The 15,751-nt window shown below is 49.2% G+C and overlaps 1 long non-coding RNA gene across 1 annotated transcript in view; it reads right to left on the bottom strand.

The window, feature by feature from the left end:
• LOC125955334 (uncharacterized) overlaps positions 1-15,751 on the bottom strand; it is a 62,537-nt gene that overhangs the window by 18,333 nt on the left and 28,453 nt on the right. Inside the window, exon 3 of the long non-coding RNA XR_007469096.1 lies at positions 8,749-8,807. This is a non-coding gene — a long non-coding RNA (uncharacterized LOC125955334). The remainder of the gene's footprint in view (positions 1-8,748; positions 8,808-15,751) is intronic.

Genomic DNA, 15,751 nt, shown 5'->3' with positions numbered 1-15,751 from the left:
GTTTGGCCTGGCCAACACACCACACGCTACCAGCTGATTTAATGGCGTTCGTTTCGTCAGTTGTGGGACTCTAGCAGAATATAACGAGAGAGAAAAAAAAGATGGAAAAGAAATTGAAGAGCAAAACCACGCAAACAGCTTCAACGATGTTTTAACGAGCAGCATAAGCGCTTTATGGTCGGTTAAACATGCAACTGCCCTGCTCACCCCTGCTCTGCGCTCGTGATGCCGGTTTGAAGGAACGCTACAGCTTCAATTCATTCGGAAAATGAAATAAATGTTGCCAACGAGACTCGGAGTGTAAAATGGGTCCACTGCTATACCACTGCCGTCCGTGGTGCTAACTAGAGTAGTGGTCCCTGTGGAGAAGCACGTGGGGGCATTTTGTGCACTCCCGTGCGGTACCACCATAAATGGTAAATACCTGGAAAAGAGAGGAAGTCGGTTGTAACATTCCGATTCAACCGGTTCCTTCGGACGGACGGAGCAAGTTGCGCAATACGCTCGGTGCTTGCTGGACCTATTCCGGGGACTTTCTATTCAAACTTCCGGTCGAAATGCGTGTTAATCCGGTTTGCCATTTACGAATTTCATATAAATAGCTTCATTCGCTTTCAGCAATCACCGAAAAGGGAGCAAACACTTTTCTTTCTTTTCGAGCGTGTGGTTTTTGGGGAATGGGTAGGCACAAACACTTGTTTGTGGCTCGCTTTCATGTATCCCTCGAGGAGAAGGTATAGTAGGAGGTTTTGATCACACCCTGGCCAACCGGATCAACGGACAAAATCAAACTTCCAGCAAAGTCCAGCATCCGGTTGGCTGGGTGTGGGGTTGTTTTTTTTTTTTGGTGTGTTGTCGTTCGGTTCGGTTATGTTCGAATGTGAAAACATGGCCCCCGGGCGCTGTTTTCTGTCTGTGCCCGGGCCGGAGTCGGACAAAGGTTAACGAACACCTTTTGTCTGGGGTTTTTCGGGGTGTTCGTTCCCGTTGCTTGGGATGGGATGCTGGAAATGAAAAATGTTTTATCTGCCAACAGCCCACATGTCGCTTCACCCATGCCCATGGTGGTGGTGGTGGTGGTTTCGGATGCCGACGATGCCAACTTCGTTTACGATCGATTCGCTTTGCATCAACAACGTCAGGGAAGTTCGATCGATGCAACCAAACAAACCGAAAACGTTCCCCGTCTGTTTGTTCCGAGGCTTGCTTTGTGATGGCATGATGTGTCAGGTAGAAATGTGGGCAACAACACCAGCAACGCCATTGTGTCGCAACCAATCGGTTATTGGGATCGGGGCATTCCTGCGTTGCACGACGGATGAAGGATGTTGTAGCACCACGGTGCACGCTGTTTCCATTAACTGATTAGCATCAACACGGGAACCATGACATGAGCCATGCTCTGATCTCGCGATCTAGCGCCCATTTTTACAGGAGTGGAGTGATTGTCATGGAAACCTGCCACGGGTATGTCCGCGTTTACAGTAGGCCCCGCAAGGATTCTCCGAATGCGCGGCCAAACATTGGCCATCAATTTCGGGCACCGTAACGAGTACGAGTATTTTGGAGAAATGATTCTCCATATTTTAGGGGAAATTGCTATTTCGTGTTCGGCCCAAAAACCGAAACAAAGGCCCTCGGATTCAAACATTCCCCAAAAACGTTCCCTCACTTCGGTCGTTCCGAGGTACAAATTATGCCAAGTTCGTTCGTTGTGCGTCCGTGTCTCGTTGTAACTTACATCAGCTGTCTGTCGGAGTAGCGGCGCACCTCCAGAGCAGCATCCGGAATGCGCGTGTGTGTGTGTGTGCGTGGCTCGATTCGGCGAACTTTCTGCAATCAAAATCTCGTTGCTCAGTCAGGCGCGTAATGGAATGGAATGGAATGGGCACTTGAGTGAGAGAGCGAGGAGCAAGCGAACGAAACACGGGAACAAAAAAAAATCCTCTGCACGAGTATCCAGTCGAATTTTATTCGGGCTTTGGGGGTGCTGCTACAAATGGGGCCTATCAGTGTGGTAGTGTGAGTGCGGGCGACGGAAGGGGGTAGACTTATTGCAGTAACAACCCCTCATCACATGCTTTGGTGGTAGCAAACACAAGCAAGCGCGGTAGTACGTTATTGCTTTTCTGCGTTCTGCGATGCCGAACAAACGAGTAGCAAAGGGAGAAACAATGGATATCGCTTGAAGAAGAAGAAGAAGAAGAAGAAGAAGAAGAAGAAGAAGAGAGAAAGATACTGTATCTTCAGCAGCAGTAGCAGCAGCAGCATGTTCGTCGAATGCTTATTCACGATTTGTGTTTGCGGTATGGATTTGCCGCGTGGGATCGTCAACGTCGTAGGCCCCGAGTTCAACGTTCCTTTTCTACCAACGGAAGCAAATACTACGGGGCTACCATTGCGAAACAGAATTTTCAATTGCGAATCGTCCTCCGTGCAGCAGCAGCAGACTGGGCCCGTGGAGCAGAAGATTGGATTTTCAAGATTCTCCCTTCCATTGTTTGATTATTTAACTTTCTAAACGACATCGCTTTCGTTCACCGTCGCCGACGTCGTCGTTGTCGTCGTCGTTGTCGATGTCTGTGGCAGGGAATGTATCGAGCCCTACACCTTTACCACGCGCAAACACTCGAAGCAGCACTCTCCGGAGGTCGTAGAATAGGTTGCGAGTGGCCAAGGGAGGCCAATGTTTGTCTGTAAACCGTTTTGTAGTGAGCTTCCTTTTTTTCTTCTTCTATCAGTGCCTGATGACACACACACACACACAGAGCGATGTGTCTTCGCATTTGGCATCGTTTGGTTGGTGTAAATCCACATCCACACCACCAAATGGTGTGTCGTGGTGTACAAAATCCCTCCTCCTTCTCCCAAAAGGAATTGTGCTGTCGCGTAAATATTTAATGTTCGGCATGAAATGAGCTGCCAGCTCCTGGCTCGTTCGGGTAGGTGTACTACAACGTTTTACATTTGCATTTGTCTCTCGTAGAGCAGAGACAGCTACCAGCTGGGGAGTTCTCTTTGCCACAGGTCATTTAACTTGGTGCTAGATGAGCCAAACCGTGTTGTTAAGTGATTCGCATCTTTGTTTTTTCCTGGTGGAGTAGCAAATGCTCTATCTGTCACATTGCGTGTGATTTCCACGGATCGTTTACAGTTCCTGTAGGCCCCGGTTGGTGGGTTGTGTGCTCGGTTGCGATAACAATCCGAGTATCGTTTCATTCCGTTGATGCCAACGCCACACGATCCCGTTGGTAACAGTGCAAAAAGAGAAGACGAAGTCAGGCGTGCTGCACTCAGCAAATATCATCTCGTGCCAGTGCGAGCGGCCGGGAGCGGAAGTGCCGCTTTGGATAAACTACGTGTGAGGCTTTCATCGAAATTGGTCGTCAGCTCATCTGCACTGAAGCTGGTCCTGGTGCGCGGAGCATCGAATGGCATCAGAAGGGAAACTGCTTCATCCTTCCATCGAGACGGACGGTGCGCTTTAGAGAGCGCTACTCCGTACGCACCTGTTTCGCCTTGTTCACTATCCCGGGGAGCGAGTGGGGAGTTGGTATGCAGAAAATGCAAATACTTTTGCTTCCAAGGGTACCTGGCATTTGCATCCAATTTCAGTTCCAGCGCCACACACACACACACACGCGTGCGGTTTTTACATGCTACACAGCGCAGATGTGTGTTGGATTCGCTTTTCTTCCTGGAAAACGGAAATGTTTGCTTCCGTTTTTTGGTGGAAGAGGAAACGGATGAAGCGCCACAGGAACACATCCTGTTGGTTAGTGATGGAGATTTAGGAGCATGTTCTTAAATCACAAAGCGTAGTTCCATGCAAAATCAAGCACGTTGCTGCTGGTGCTGCTACCCGGGTGCTGGTCTTTCATTCCTAGTTCCTAGTGTTCTGAGAATCAAAAGAAATGCAGGAAGGAGCAGAGTCGGACAGAGACATGCTTTGAAACAGTCTCGAATCCCTTTTTGCAATGCATTTTTCTGGAGCTCACCAATTCTGAGAGTTCTTATCCTGTTCCGTTAGCATGTGCTACGCTTCTGGTACTTTGTACTAGATAACTATATTCCTTCAACTATTTTTCCTTCGTTTAATAACCCCGGTACAGCAAAATATGCTCCGAAGCCAAAGATTATGACTTCCTATTTCAAGAATGCACTCTTCAGAAAAAGAATATGCCCTCCCCTCGGGGGGGATATGTCATATCTCCGCTGGCTTTATGACTTCTCGCCTGAGCCGCCGGTGGAGAAACATTGCCATAAAATGCCGTGCCGCTGAAGCTAAAGTTAATTTTCTCCAACCGATTTCCGGACCAGCAGCAGCAGCAGCAGCACCACCACCACTACCGCCGGCCCGCGAGTGCCCAACTTTTCATCCTTATCATTCGCCATTTAATCGCGGCGTAAAATTGTTCCCCTCCGTCTTCCCTTGAACGAAATTTGATGGTTCCAAGTTGCCAAAGGGGAGGAGGAGGAGGAGAAGGAGGCGAAAATTGCCATCACCAAGCCGGTGTCATTCGGCGAACAACGGACGGCACGAAACGAGGGAGAGAAACGCATTCCGATTGAGCTTGGCTCACGAGAAGCGTAATTTTTGGGGCCAACCACCACCGGGAAGGGAAACAGACACCATCCGCGTCCGCCATCCAGTCCGGAGTGGTTGTGCGGAGCGGAATGGAGGCTCATTGTCTTTTTGGCAGGAGACAAAGTTCGCTACCGAAGCACAGTTTTGAAGTAGTTTAATCTGGAGAGCGAGCGAGCGAGCGAGAACCATCGTCAAAGTTCCACGCATTCATCGGTCCTCTCAACCAAAAACTTCAAGACACTTGCCTCGATGGGCTCGATGGGCTCGATGGGTTGCAGCTTTAGGAGTGGGGGTGTAATAGTTTATGCTTCTCGGGAGCTTTCCGCGCAGGTGCTCGAGAGCGAGAGAGGGCTTGAAGTTCACAAAGTTAGTAGCGTGACAGATATGAGACGGAAGCATTTAATTTATTCCAATGCCGAAACCGAAACCCAAGTCCTTTTGTCACCAGAATCCGGCTCTCCGGCTGACGATAGGCCGGCGACGGCGTGTTGGTGGCTCTTGAGTTGTAATTTTAAATCGGAATAGTCGGGGTCTCTGCAACTGACTTCTGCAATGAGCCCTTGACACATTTGGCGGGACACCGGATGGTGGGACTGATTGACGCCAGGTACTTGATCATCTGGCACCTGAGCCTGAGGTCCATTCTGGAAGTGGTTCGAGAAAGGGGCTTTCTTCTAATTACTTGATCCAGTCGCAGTCGTTGGAAAGTTGAAATTAGTCATAAAATTTGATTGTTAAAGTTTCGTTCCGTCCACGAATCGCTCTTGACGCTACTCCTCCTCTTGACGGACAAATGAAGACGGACACCTGTCCGACCGGCGTCAATCAGCCACCGCGAAACTCATCGGCTCGATTACAGGAGTGCCAGTGCTGGTTGGCGTGCTGATCACAACAACCGATACGCGAAGCCTAAGCAATGAAATTGTATTTTTTTCCTCGAACGACGAATGAACAGTAGGCGGAGAACCGAAATAGGAGATCAACTGGTAGTCCATTGGAACTGGAAAACTCGCCTTGACTCGCTCAACCATTTTGTTATCTACTCGCCTTGCCGGCTGGTTGAAGAAGTCATCAAACTATAGAGAGGGGCTTGGCATGCACGCGACTGACTGACGCGAACCGTCCGACCACGGGTGCGTTTTGACATTGTCATCCGAAGGCCCATCACTCGACCGAGGGTCTCATAATTATGATTAACAATTGTCACGCCGACCGACCGACCGAACGTTCAACCCCAAAAAGTTCGACGAATGGCAACACTCTTCCTCACTCACCTCCTCCTTCCCCACCCGAGTGCTTGTGGTTTTGTGTTTCATTTCGCTTATCGCCTCCGGGCACACCATAAATCCTTCAATCCGCGCGCTCGTCCGCCCGGCTGCCTGCTTATGCGGCAAACCACCAGTCCCTCGTTTCATTGGGCTTTGCGTCGCGTTCACCACAAAGGGATAAGGCTGCAAAAGTTGCCGGGTTGACTGATTAACGAGCCAGACAGTCAAATGCGTGCTGGCGGTGGCGTCCGAGTTTGATCGTCACCATGTGCCGCTGAGGGACTGTCTTGCTTAATTAATTGCCTTCATTATATGATGATGTTTTTACTGATTCCTTTTTTTTCATTTCCCTTTCTGTGTCCCCTCAGTGCCCTTGTCCTTGGGGTGGTGTGAAGCACATCGGCTTAGCATTTTATGTCCTGTCACCCGTATCAAAAATCGTGCACCAGCGAGCGCTTGACTCGGCAGTAACGATGGGTAGCAGCTGAGCGCGATGAAATTGGAATCTGGAATTGCGTCGCGGTATGAATCATGGCGCGATGACGACGACGACGCATTCACGCCTTTACGCGTCACGCGATTGCAGGGTTTCGGGGTTAGTGTTTGTGTCAAATCAATGTGGCGCTAATGTGCCGGTTTGGAACGCTAAATTGGACACCAAATGAGTGCAGATTCGGATTGAATTATGGCGTAAATGTTGACGCTTTTGTGCAATGTAATTGTTGTAGGTTGTAGGTTGGCTTGTCTTGGGAACGATTCTCGGAACGCATCACTAGCAGGTGTCCAGCGTACCTTCAACATAAACGCTAATCTCCAAGCTAAAATGCACCACTTAATAATACATGCGGAGCGGAGACTATTTTGTACGAGTTACTACATTTCACAAATCACTACTAAATTATCACGCGAATGTCTGCCGAGACCAAAATTGAGACCAAAGTCAATTACGATGAAATTAAGTTTCGTGGCCGCACTCATTTGCACCTCAACCCAGCCGGGTTGCCAGGGCGGGGACAGCGGCAGCAGCAGCAGCAACAGTGGCATTTCCTCACGCTGAGCCCGAAATATATTCCGAGGTTGGTTTGTAGGATTTAAAATTGGATTAAATATTCATACGCGTTCGCACGTCATCGACGAGTAGCTGCGAGTAAGTCGACGAGAAAGCTCGAACCGAGACAGACTTCCAGGAAACGCGAACGAACGAGCGAGCAAGTGAATGAATGAGCGCACCGTTGATGGCGATGGAATCGGAATCCGCGTGTGGAGTGTTTTAATCGTATTAAGTCACTGCAACGCTTCACCGCAGCCCACCGCCAAACGGTTTCGGGCGGGACGGCTCGGTTTACGCGCGCATTGGATGTTGTTTTTAATCGTACAAACCGGGGGAACTGGCGAGTGCCGGAAGAGAGGAAAAGCGAGAGCGGCACAAGGGTGCGCACACCTTGAATTCGTTTCGTGATGAAAAGTAAACATTATCCTATTTGCAATTCCACTCCACGGAGTGGTGGTGTATCGGTACCGCGCGAAGAATTGTGATAGAGCTTGCTAGGATGCCTAAACCAGTTCCGGTGCCCTAGTTCCAGGAATTGTCACTTTTTTTATTAAATAAAATAATACCTTTTTAATTGCCGCTACCTGCAGCTGTAGCGATTGTTATGCTAATGGAATACTCCAAATGACGTCAAGTCAGATGTTTTATGCAGAAAAACAATTTCTCGTGAGTATATGCAGATTTAAAGAAGGAGTAGCAGGCTGCGTTCGCTTTGTTCCGGGACTCATGGCTTGCTTGGCTTGAATATCAACAACTTGAAATCACATTGCTCTTCAATTATTTCCAGCTAGTAAAATGTCAAGGAATGCTTAGCATCCAACAGGACGGTAAAAAGTGTTTTATACTAATAACGTATTCTAATAGTTAGCCTGTTCTAGTTCCTGGAATTTTCTGACGGCACCAAAATGAGAAAACCTGATATTTTCCACATAACATTCGTTAATTGAGAAAATCCTGGAACAAACTACTCAGATGATTTGTGATTTCCTGAAAATGTTACCGAGAAAGCTAACAAAAAACCTCTTTTACCATTACCATTCGATTGCTCGTAGGTATTCCCAGAAAATTCATCTCATTCTTTTCCCTGTTTCAATGCTGTTTCAATAAATTCGTGGGCTTCAGGTTGACCACCTCCATGGCGTAGGCACAGGAAGGGAAGGTTGAAAATGGGAACGGAAAAGTTATCCAGAAACAAGCGCTCATCAAATAGACCAGGTTCCGTTCTGTTTGAACAGGACGATGAAACTGATGATCATTAACACAAGGAGCACCCTCGTACTTCCTCGTACAATCGACGTCATCCCTGTATGTCATTATGCATTAGACAAAAAGTGTAATGATTGCTCACGACGACTAACACCCATGGAGACTCCAGATGCTTCTCGCGCTGGCACGAGTCATCGCGGGAAAATGAAACAGCAAAAAAGTGGGAAAATAGGTCGATAATTTTCGCTCATTTTCCCACATCCCGTATTCTTCGTGCATTGCGCTCCATCATGGTATCGCGCTACTGGGCGGCTAAGACTCGCTTCCCCCCAGGGAAGAAGAAGGTCAAAAAACTGCAGATAACCTAACGAGCTTCGACCTGCCGTCGGGGCCATGAACCGCAGCCACCTCGCGGTATTATGTGTAGGCCGTTCTGTGGAAAACGGTAACAGGAACCTTCTTTCTGTCTGCTTTCCTGTTCGATAGCAAGATGAGCACCGTATCATTATTGCTTGGATGAATGTTGGTCGATCTGTGGCTCGCGCTACTCCCCGTGGCTCTTTCTCCCTCTCTCTCTCTCTCTCTCTCATGCTGGTGGCCGATCTACCGAGAAAGTTTTAATGTGCTCAACTTACATGCTACGTGATGCGCGTTCTCGGACAGTTCTCCTGGATGTTCAGCGGGGAAACGTAATCTGGAAAAAAACATTTCGAGGAAAATACAGATAGAAAAGGAATTAATAATGGACGAATGCATTGGTTTCGACATGGTATTTTTACCAAAGCATCATTGCCTGTGTGGAAAATAGGGTAGAAGAATAATTGTTCTCAACCATCCATATTGTGGTTCTGGAGTATTCGGCATTCAAAATGAATGCTGAAAGCAGACTTCGACGCGCATCGCATAAGCATATTTCATAAATCCGCGCGAAACTCGTGCTCGTGCTTCACCGCGTTCGTACCGCATGGCGATAGTTTTTTAATTTATTATGAGCAGAGAAAAGTTTTAACCAGAACCGCAAAACCACCGAACCCAAACTGCCGCCGCATCCTGCTAATCCGAATCCGAATGCTCCGCCATACCACCACGCACACACAGACACACGCTACTCCGCAAAACGAAAGTTGCGCCACGGAGCAAAAGGTGCAAATAATGTGTGTGTGTGTGTGTGTGTGTGACTGTGAGTGTGTCGGTTTTGGATCTATTAATAGTTTGGCTGGCGTGATGAATTCCATTCCATGGATGCCATGGAACTTTTCCCTTCCAGAAGCTGAGGGCACGCGTTTGAAAGTCGTTGATGGCGCGCGGATCGGGCGTTGAAATCGAAAATTCTCTCTCGACGTTCCCGGTGCTCGTCTGCAATTTCCGCGCGAGAATTCACCATTTCCACGCCACCAAGACCCAGCGATAGTCAGTCCGTCGTAGTTCGTTCAAACACCCCCAACCCAAAAACCGGCCCCGAAAAGCCACGTAATGCGCTTAGCGGAGCGGAGTTCGCCGGTTCGGCGGGAATGTGAATGTAATGTGGCGAAAGTTTCGTTCTGGTGTGCCTGTTGGGAAAGTGGAAATTGATTGGAATCATCAGCCGGGGTGGGATGATGTTTAAAAGGCCGGCTCCTTACCAGCACTCGATGGCAATTAGACAGTTTGGTAAAAAGGGGATTTGGTAAGAGCCAGAGCTTCAGTCGAGGCTTTTGATTGATGGAAGCATTATTTGTAACAATTAGCGCGGATGGTTCACACAATCCGATTCCCTGTCGCGGTGTGGGCAATGCCTTGCCTTGGAAAGATTTGTCAAGAGAAGGGTCCACTGGGTTGCCTGTGGATTGTCTTACAAATTGTACGTAATAGGTCCTTCCGCGAGGATTCTCTCTACAATCCACGCAGCCTTGGGGAGCTGTCTTGTCGTTCTGGGCGTTGTCCTTGGCGTGCTTGACATCTAAACATGGCGAACGTAGCTCCAAACGGAAAGGTTAGCAAGAGGGAAACAAGTTTGGTTAAAAGATTGCTCGAAATGGTAGCCAAAGGACTGTGAAAACGGTCCAAAAGGGCATCATTTGTGTTTGTGTGTGTGTTTGTAGACATCAGCTCGGTGTTCTGGGTAACATTTTTTAATATCCTCTCCTGGGAGTTCCCAGCGAAACGAAACGAACGGAACGGAACCGCTAGTAACAGAATGCCTTTTCTTTACATTTCTACTTGGAACAAGAAAACGAGCTTCCGGCCCCACGCAATCTGCTTGAAACTGGAAACTTTTACCCAAACTATCTCAACCGGAACGAGGTAATACGCACACACATACACACACACGCACACACACTCGCAACGCAAGACTCCATTTAATGAACTCGATCCCAGCATACGAAACATCACAACAAACATCCCAGCAAACAACTCCCCCCTTGGCGTGTGCTATACTATAACGAGGACTTGCAGCTGGTTTGCCGCCAACTTCACAACCCCGGTGGCTTGGAAACTAAAAAAAACACACAAAATGGAGCGCGGGAATGGAATGCGGAAAAATGTAGTCCTCGGAAAACCGAGGGCCACGTATGCCGGGTCGTATACAGTGCAGCAAAGTTGCAATGTCAAGGTAAAGTACGCGGCAACGAAACACAAAAGGCAAGCACGCCACTCCCCGTAGGGACACATTTTAGGGCCAACATAACGTTGTTTGTGCATTCCTATTGTCATCATCGTTCTGCGGCTGTTTGTGACCGTGAGATACCTCACAGAGAGCAAGAGAAAGAGAGAGAGAGGAAGGGGGAACGTCCTTCGATCGTTTAGGGCTCGTGACAGATCTGCTCCGCATCTTACTCTACATCGAAAGCATAAATAAAATGTCACGTCACCAAGGACCGGATGCCCTCGTTTCGTTGGCGAATGTTGGGGCACACTGACACACCTACAGAACAAGGGCGCAAGGTTCGAGGTCGCGAAAAACCTGCTCATGTGTGTACCGGTGAGTGCGCTCAATGAGCTGTTCGTTGCTGGAATGTGCTCGAACAAGGTGAAGGAGCAAGCTCCTCCTTTATGCTGCTTCTTGACGCCTTGGTACACCGGCACGACGATGCCTCAGATGCTTCGCCATCATATCCGTTGTTCTCACCGCACGCGCGCGTGTGTGTGTGTGTGTGTTCGTGGGTTAGTTGTCACACACCGCTTGCTTTATTTAATTTTCACGAGAACACGACTCATGTGAAAATGAGAAACATTTAATCGAGCAAAGGGCGAGCAACGCAGCAAATACGTTGCCAAGCGCGTAACCATGGCGTGGCGGTGGTGCACCGCTACCATTAACTCGCTCTCGCTGCTCGGTGTTGGTGTCCTGTACTCGGTTGCCCGATCTTAAGATGCGAGTAGAGTCTTCTTTCACACTTTGACCTTCACCGAATGTGTTGTATCCGTGGCCGTCGAAATGACTCCAAAGGGACCGCATTGCACTGCACTGCTCCTTTTCCTCTGACCTGGACACCCGATCCTCTTTCTGGTGTACCTTCGTGATATGCTTGTATGACGCTGCTGTTTGTCTTTCCCCACGACCAACACCAGCACGAGTGACATTAATCGTCTCAGGAAAGTTCGCCTTCCAACATTCCAACAGTAGGACGACGCGCGGTGCACACTCGAAGCCAAGACATCGCACGGACGGGCTCGCTGAACGGGGTTGCACACATACCGATGACCTGTCGTCCGTCCCGCGTTATACTCTCATTCATTTTCTCCCTTGTCCCTCTCGGGCACCGCAGTCATCATGCTGCGGTGTGGGATCATGCTCCGGAGTGCTAGTAGTGCAACATCATGTAACCATCGTGCTAGCGGGAGTGTAATTATGAAATCAGGTCAAGTATTTAATTCGTTTAAATTAGAACCACCACCACCACCACGATCGTAAGCTCGGTGAACTCTGGCACCAAAGCCATGCAGTGAAAGGCGAATGGTTGCAGACGCAGGGACGCGCGTTTTTGTTATCCCTTCGCTTCGCCTCTACTCTGCTCGATTCTCACATTTCTCTCTTTTGCTTGGTTCGTTCTGCTTCATGCTGCTGCTGCTGCTGCTGCCTCTACTACCCCTCGTTGACCCTCGTTGGTCGTTAACTGTGGCTGCCAGCGTTAAAGGAGCTGGCACAAAATAAACGACTGCTACCGTCGCCGCCACCGCCACCGTCGTCACCGTCGCCAACGGTGCCAACGTTGGTTGAAATTGATTTCCTGTGGTCTCCAGGCCAGTGTGTGTATGTGTGTGCGCGGTGTGTGCCATCTCCTCTTACGACTGACCGTGGCTTGCATGTCAATGGGATATTCAGCATATTTGCATAATGATCAGGGTGGTGGTGGTCGTCTTCGTCGTCGTGGTAGTGGTGGTGATGGCCGCCGGCACGGGATATGCCAATTTGTGGCCAGACCGGAATGAGAAATTCGGGAACCTTCCTTCCTTCCGTCCGCTTTTCCGCGTCCGCTGCTTCCCCGAGCCCGCTGGAGACATGCTGGCACACCAATGATTGATGGAAGACACCAGGCAACAGACATACAAAGGATGGGATGGTGGGCATCCGAGTGGTAGAGGTTTCCGAGCGGGAGGGGAGAGCGGATGTTTTTGGGATGATGGAGAGTGGTAAAAGTTAAGAAAACAGCCAAGAACTCGATCAGCCGTTCGGTGGGTTCGTTTATTGGATTCGGGGGTTTTTCCGTTCCAGTTCCGTGTAAGCAGCACGTCTCCTTGTCTCTGTGTGTGTGATTGAGTGAAGAAACCCAGGAGTAGGTTTGGGAGGAAGTGATGTTTCAAAAAAGACTAATTCACTGACGCGAGCGAGCGGGCGTGTTGCAGAAGTTTTGCTTGTTTGTTGCTTTTTGGTTCCGTTCCATTCCGTTTCCCCAAACTAGCTACTACTAACGAGAGGAAATGGAGCCTTTTCTCGAAAGCAGCACAACAAACTCGCCTTCGACTAACTTTGAACAACAGCACCCTGTCGCTGGAACCTGTCTTCTTTCGTGTTTCTTTTTGTATTATTTCTCCACAAATTTCCTCGCTCTGCACCGCGCATTGTAGAGGATCGTGGTGCATTGAATCGAACCGTGGTTCGCCGCGGAAAATGCATCTACTTTTTTGTTTCATTTTCGCGAACCGTTCCCGAACACTGGTCAATGTAGAAGGAGAACCTGGTGCAGTGCAAGCGTTGACACTAGATCATAATAATGTTTCGAAACTTAAACATCATCTCCAAGCAGTGGTTTTTCTTAAGAGCTTGGTTGAACAGTTCAAGGGCTTACTTGTGTTTAACTTATATACAGTAGAGCTGTTGGACTATAAGTTTCTGAGATATTTTGTTTTGATTATAGCATCTTTACAGCAAAGAATAGAAATACAGCTCTGGCCATGCTCAGTCTTGATTAACAACATTCGAACTTTGTAACAGTTGCTGTTTAGAAATAGTTTTCAATGTTCCTACTAGAGGAACTGCGTGAACGTTAGCGTCTCAAAGAGATTTTTTCGAAATGAAAGAAAAAAAATAACGTCCGATAACGTTAGCGATCGGTATTGTCAATAATGGAGTTTCTGGTTGGTTGCGAAAAGCCCAAGGACTTTCCAGCCCACCTCTTCTAAGTCGCCACCCTAGGGGTCAACTACGGACGCACTGGAGAGGGAAAAAGTTTAAGTTCCCGCGTGGAAAACCAGCGAAAATTGAAACAATTCTTCCCACATTTTCCTTTGTCCTGACCAAGAAGGAACCAAGAGCCACACACACACAAACCATAAAGCATTCGACCAACCAGAGCCCAGTGAAAGCATTCCACTCATCGAAATGTATAATTAATGGAAAGTGCACTTTGCAGAATCGAAAGGATCGCCGGAAAATGGAAAATGGAGTTCCTATATCGTTGCCCGTGCCAAACGCGACTTTCAATCGCCAAACTAGCTGGCTGCTGGAACCTGGCCTGCTGGCCAAAAAGTGCTAGCCCGGTTGCCCGCTGGTGCTGGTTAAGTAGTGGTGGTGGTGGTGTGGCCTCAAGTATGGCGTGCGGAACCGGAATGGGCTGGCCACGATGTCACGCGGCTCGATTCTCGAAACTTTATTTCCGAAAATCCGGTTCATCCGCCCCTCCGTCCCTCGCTCTCTCCCTCCGCCCGGTTTCCACCCGGTGTTTGACCGAAGAAACTTTTTGGTGCCCAGTGTGGCGTGAAGCGGCCTTCGGTTGCCCTGGTGGTCCGGTGTTCGGATTTAATGCTTCACAGGGTGCCCTTCCGGAGGGGGAGGAGGGGACAGGGCAACAAAGCAACTGAGCTTTTTGGCGACGACCACTACGACGACGACGACGACGACGAATAGTTTCGACCACGCCACGACGCCATAAAACGCAGACCCAGTCCCGGCACCGGGCTCGACATTTCGCGAAACTTCTTGCGTCTTGCACGGCCGCACGGCGTTGGACGCGGCTTCTTCGGCAAACGGGGTTCCAGCCTCCAAAAAGACACTCGAACGCGGTCAACGCCGCTGTTTGCCGACTACTATGTTTCTGTATTTAGGGAAGAAACGAGAGAGAGAGAGACAGAGAGCAGAGTGGCAGAAGATTTAGGAGAAGATCGCACGCCTTCTGGAGACTTCCGCTTCCTTTTGCTGCCCTTTATGGGATGCTCCAGCACCGCTTATCGTTCGGTAACCGCTGCCCGAACTTTTCGCAGTGCCAATGAACATTACCACGATACGAGGTTCCGTGGCTAAGTGCTGCTAGTGGTACTATTTGCCGTAGCCCAGAGCCTCCAGCATCCACCACCAGCAGCAGCAGCAGCAGCAGCAGCAGCAGACAGAATACTCATTTTCATAAAACCCGTCTCATTTATCATATACATCCCGGTACATCCCGGTCCACGCTTTCTGCGCACCCTCTAGTGCACTCGAACAACTGTGCACTCCAAGTGTCTACCGGTCGGGATGGGCGTTGGGGCCGAGCCGAACGAGCCGCAAATATGGACTGCAGGAAAAGGGGTTTTGCAGCCTACAGTTTATTTCTTTTTCTAATATTTTTGGGCCTCCAGCATACGCCAGCTGCCTTGCGCCGACACACAAACCACACACCAAAAACCCACAATCTTTCGGCGGTCCCGGAGATGCAATCCGTTTCATCGTTCCAATTGCACTGCACCACTGATCATCGTATCGTTGGAATCGCCCATCCCCGGGTGGCACGAACCTCACGAAAGCTCTTCAGGCCAATCCAATCGCAATGCTGTGAGTGCTGCACCAGGACCTGGCGATGGGGGGTTTTTGCAATCAAACCGCTGCAACGAATGGTGGTACTGCATCCCGGTAACCTGCAGTGGGATGAATGGGTGGAATGACTTTTAAGTGAATTAACTACGGCTCGATCCGGAACGGTATGTGTCTTGCCGGTGTCGAGGTGCATGGTCTGACAATTCTGCCAACAAGGCTTTTGCCGCTAGTGTCGTAGTTCTGTAATCTGTTTTTATGTTTAATGCTGCTCTCTCCAACATGATCTCTGCGTTATTAACTTTCATTTGAACGAACGCGGTGTACCTGGGCTCTAAGCCCTTTCTCGTTTTGTGATGAAGAAGCTTTTATTAACACCTGGATGAAGTTTCTCGTCGTCGTCTTCGTCGTCGTCGTCGTCACCGTTCTTT

Source organism: Anopheles darlingi, chromosome 3 (genome assembly GCF_943734745.1).
Source record: "Anopheles darlingi chromosome 3, idAnoDarlMG_H_01, whole genome shotgun sequence".
Lineage (NCBI taxonomy): Eukaryota > Metazoa > Arthropoda > Insecta > Diptera > Culicidae > Anopheles > Anopheles darlingi.
This window is presented reverse-complemented; position numbering and strand designations above follow the sequence as displayed.